The sequence below is a fragment of the Podarcis filfolensis genome, assembly GCF_964270895.1.
Source record: "Podarcis filfolensis genome assembly, contig: HAP1_SCAFFOLD_391, whole genome shotgun sequence".
NCBI classification, from domain to species: Eukaryota; Metazoa; Chordata; class Lepidosauria; order Squamata; family Lacertidae; genus Podarcis; species Podarcis filfolensis.
This window is the reverse complement of record NW_028149269.1, coordinates 1-5,000: the sequence shown is the minus strand read 5'-3', so window position 1 is coordinate 5,000 and position 5,000 is coordinate 1. Positions and strand designations below refer to the sequence as shown.

The 5,000-nt window shown below is 38.5% G+C and overlaps 1 long non-coding RNA gene across 1 annotated transcript; it reads right to left on the bottom strand.

Annotated features, from left to right (window-relative positions):
• Positions 1-2,010: 2,010 nt before the first annotated feature.
• LOC310755125 lies at positions 2,011-4,375 on the bottom strand. Its single transcript, XR_014544165.1, has 2 exons — positions 4,296-4,375; positions 2,011-2,096 (listed from the first exon to the last, which is right to left on the bottom strand). It is a non-coding gene; the product is annotated as an uncharacterized lncRNA (long non-coding RNA).
• Positions 4,376-5,000: the final 625 nt, after the last annotated feature.

Here is a 5,000-nt window from a genome sequence, read left to right as displayed (position 1 = left end):
TTTCTGTCTTGAATTTAATCAACTATTTTAGGTGAATTGATACGCGATTTGAACTTATAGATTATGATTGTTTTATATATTATTATTATATATTCTTATTTTTCTGTATTGAATTTAATAAACTATTTTATATGAATTGATACACAATTTGAATTTATAGATTATTATTGTTCTATATTATTATTGTTCTATATATTATTATTATATATTCTTATTATATAATATATAATATAATATATAATATTCTTATTATATATTCTTATTTTTCAGTCTTGAATTTAATCAACTATTTTATATGAATTGATACACAATTTGAATTTATAGATTATTATTGTTCTATATTATGATTGTTCTATATATTATTATTATTATATATTCTTATTTTTCTGTCTTGAATTTAATCAACTATTTTAGGTCAATTGATACGCGATTTGAACTTATAGATTATTATTATTCTATATATTATTATTATATATTCTTATTTTTCTGTCTTGAATTTAATCAACTATTTTTATGTGAATTGATACACAATTTGAATTTATAGATTATTATTTTTATATATTATTATTGTTCTATATATTATTATTATATATTCTTATTTTTCGGTCTTGAATTTAATAAACTATTTGATATGAATTGATACACAATTTGAATTTATAGATTATGATTGTTCTATATTATGATTGTTCTATATATTATTATTATATATTCTTATTTTTCGGTCTTGAATTTAATCAACTATTTTTATGTGAATTGATACACGATTTGAACTTATAGATTATTATTGTTCTATATTATGATTGTTCTATATATTATTATTATATATTCTTATTATATAGTATAATATATAATATAATATATAATATTCTTATTATATATTCTTATTTTTCGGTCTTGAATTTAATCAACTATTTTTATGTGAATTGATACACAATTTGAATTTATAGATTATTATTGTTCTATATTATGATTGTTCTATATATTATTATTATATATTATTATTTTTCGGTCTTGAATTTAATCAACTATTTTAGGTGAATTGATACGCGATTTGAACTTATAGATTATTATTGTTCTATATATTATTATTATATATTATTCTTATTTTTCTGTCTTGAATTTAATCAACTATTTTAGGTGAATTGATCCGCAATTTGAATTTATAGATTATTATTGTTCTATATTATGATTGTTCTATATATTATTATTATATATTCTTATTATATAGTATAATATATAATATAATATATAATATTCTTCTTATATATTCTTATTTTTCGGTCTTGAATTTAATAAACTATTTGATATGAATTGATACACAATTTGAACTTATAGATTATGATTATTCTATATTATTATTGTTCTATATATTATTATTATATATTCTTATTTTTCGGTCTTGAATTTAATCAACTATTTGATATGAATTGATACACAATTTGAATTTATAGATTATCATTGTTCTATATTATGATTGTTCTACATATTATTATTATATATTCTTATTTTTCGGTCTTGAATTTAATATGAATTGATACACAATTTGAATTTATATATGATTATTGATCTATATTCTATATGATTATTATTGTTCTGTCTTGAATTTTTAGACTATTGTATGTGAATTTATGATTTTAAGTATTATTGTTGCTATTGCATTTAGAGTATTGGAATTTCTATATTATTATTATTTATTGAACTTTATATTATTTTAATTTTTATATTATTATAAATTATAATTATATAATATATATATATATATATATATATATATATATATATTATAAATAATATTATTATAAATAATATTATTATTGAATTTTTATATTCTGAATTTAGATACTACTGCATATGAATTCATATCCTATTTGAATTCATGTATTACTATTGCTATTTATTGAATTTCTATATTTGAATTTCTAAACTCTTGGAATTTCTATATTATTATTATTATTATTATTATTACTATTATTATTATTATTATTAATCAAGACACGGGACAAAAATAAGTGCCAAAAAGGAAGCTTTATTTGCAGCGCCGAAAAATAGTAGCTCCGCCTCTTCATTCCACTTCTTCGTAAATGTGATTTTCCCGTCTGTAAAATGGGCGCAAGGGGGACCTGTCAATCATTCAGGGGGCGGGACTAGATCACACTGGCCCCGCCTTCCCTGTCAATCATTCCTTGCCTGTCAATCATTCCGGACCCGCCTTGCCTGTCCATCATTCGGCGGACCATGGACCCGCCTTCCCTGTCAATCATTCCTTTCCTGTCAATCATTCCGGGATCCAGTGGGTGGGACTAGATGACCCTGGAAACGCCTTCCCTGTCAATCAATCCAGTGGGTGGGACTAGATGACCCTGGACCCGCCTTCCCTGTCAATCAATCCAGTGGGTGGGACTAGATGACCCTGGCCCCGCCTTCCCTGTCAATCATTCAGGGGGTGGGACTAGAGCACCCTGGACCCGCCTTCCCTGTCAATCATTCAGGGGGTGGGACTAGAGGACCCTAGACCCGCCTTCCCTGTCAATCATTCCCTCCCTGTCAATCATTCCTTCCCTGTCAATTATTCCTTCCCTGTCAATCATTCCTTCCCTGTCAATCATTCAGCGGACCCTGGACCCGCCTTCCCGGTCAATCATTCCCTCCCTGTCAATCATTCCTTCCCTGTCAATCATTCCGGGATCCAGTGGGTGGGACTAGATGACCCTGGCCCCGCCTTCCCTGTCAATCATTCAGGAGGTGGGACTAGAGGACCCTGGACCCGCCTTCCCTGTCCATCATTCCTTCCCTGTCAATCATTCCTTCCCTGTCAATCATTCTGGAACTAGATGACCCTGGACCCGCCTTCCCTGTCAATCATTTCCTCCCTGTCAATCATTCCTTCCCTGTCAATCATTCAGGGGGTGGGACTAGATGACCCTGGACCCGCCTTCCCTGTCATTCAATCCCTCCCTGTCAATCATTCCTTTCCTGTCAATCATTCCGGGATCCAGTGGGTGGGACTAGATGACCCTGGACCTGCCTTCCCTGTCAATCATTCAGGGGGTGGGACTAGACCCTGGCTCCGCCTTCCCTGTCAATCATTCAGTGGGTGGGACTTGAGGACCCTGGCTCCGCCTTCCCTGTCAATCATTCAGGGGGTGGGACTAGAGGACCCTGGCTCCGCCTTCCCTGTCAATCATTCAGGGGGTGGGACTAGAGGACCCTGGCTCCGCCTTCCCTGTCAATCATTCAGGGGGTGGGACTAGAGGACCCTGGCTCCGCCTTCCGTGTCAATCATTCCCTCCCTGTCAATCATTCCATTCCTGTCAATCATTCCGGGACCCAGTGGGTGGGACTAGAGGACCCTGGACCCGCCTTCCCTGTCAATCATTCCTTCCTTGTCAATCATTCAGTGGACCCTGGCTCCGCCTTCCCTGTCAATCATTCCTTCCCTGTCAATCGTTCCTTCCCTGTCAATCAATCCGGGATTCGACCCGCCTTCCCTGCCAATCATTCAGGGGGTGGGACTAAAGGAACCTGGCTCCGCCTTCCCTGTCCATCATTCCTTCCCTGTCAATCATTCTGGAACTAGATGACCCTGGCCCCGCCTCCCCTGTCAATCATTCCTTCCCTGTCAATCATTCAGCGAACCCTGGCTCCGCCTTCCCTGTCCATCATTCCTTCCCTGTCAATCATTCTGGAACTAGGTGACCCTGGCCCCGCCTTCCCTGTCAATCATTCCTTCCTTGTCAATCATTCAGTGGACCCTGGCTCCGCCTTCCCTGTCAATCGTTCCTTCCCTGTCAATCAATCCGGGATTCAACCCGCCTTCCCTGCCAATCATTCAGGGGGTGGGACTAAAGGAACCTGGCTCCGCCTTCCCTGTCCATCATTCCTTCCCTGTCAATCATTCTGGAACTAGATGACCCTGTCCCCGCCTCCCCTGTCAATCATTCCTTCCCTGTCAATCATTCAGTGGACCCTGGACCCGCCTCCCCTGTCAATCATTCCTTCCTTGTCAATCATTCAGTGGACCCTGGGCCCCGCCTTCCCTGTCAATCATTCCTTCCTTGTCAATCATTCAGTGGACCCTGGCTCGGCCTTCCCTGTCAATCGTTCCTTCCCTGTCAATCAATCCGGGATTCGACCCGCCTTCCCTGCCAATCATTCAGGGGGTGGGGACTAAAGGAACCTGGCTCCGCCTTCCCTGTCAATCATTCCTTCCCTGTCAATCATTCAGTGGACCCTGGCTCCGCCTTCCCTGCCAATCATTCAGGGGGTGGGACTAGATGACCCTGTCAATCACTTACCCGGAAAGCGGCGTCTCGGCGATCGGAGAAGCTTCGCCTCTAAGGAAGGAAGGAAGGAGGGGAAGAGAGAGAGAAGGAAGGAAGAGAGGGAAGGGAAGAAGGGAGGAAGGAGAGATGGAGGAAGGAGGGAAGGAAGGAAGGAAGGAGAGATGGAGGAAGGAAGAGAGGGAAGGAAGACAAAGAAAGGAAGAAAGGAAGAGGGAGGGAGGGAAAGAGAAGGAAGGAAGGAAGGAAGGAAAGGAGGAAGGAAGGAAGGGAAGAAGGAGGAAAGTAAGGAATTAAGGAAGGAAGGAAAGAAGAAAGGAAGGAGAGATGGAGGAAGGAGGGAAGGAAGGAAGGCAGGGGGGAAGAAAAGAAGGGGGAAAGAGGAAGAAGGAAGGAAGAAAGGTAGGAAGGAGGGAAGGAAGAAAGGAAGGAAGAGAAGAAGGAAGGAAAGGATGAAGGAAAGAGGGAATTAATTAAGGAAAGACAGAAAGAATTAAGGAAGGAGGCAGGAAAGGAAGGACAGAAAGAAGGAAGGAGGGAAGGGAAGAGAGAGAGAAGGAAGGAAGAGAGGAAAGGAAGGAAGGAATGAAGGAGAGATGGAGGAAGGAAGAGAGGGAAGGAAGGACAAAGAAAGGAAGAGAGAAAGAAAGAAAGAAAGGAAGGAAGGAAGGAAGGAAGGAAGGAAGGAAGGAAGGAAGGAAGAAAGAGGGAGGGAGGGAA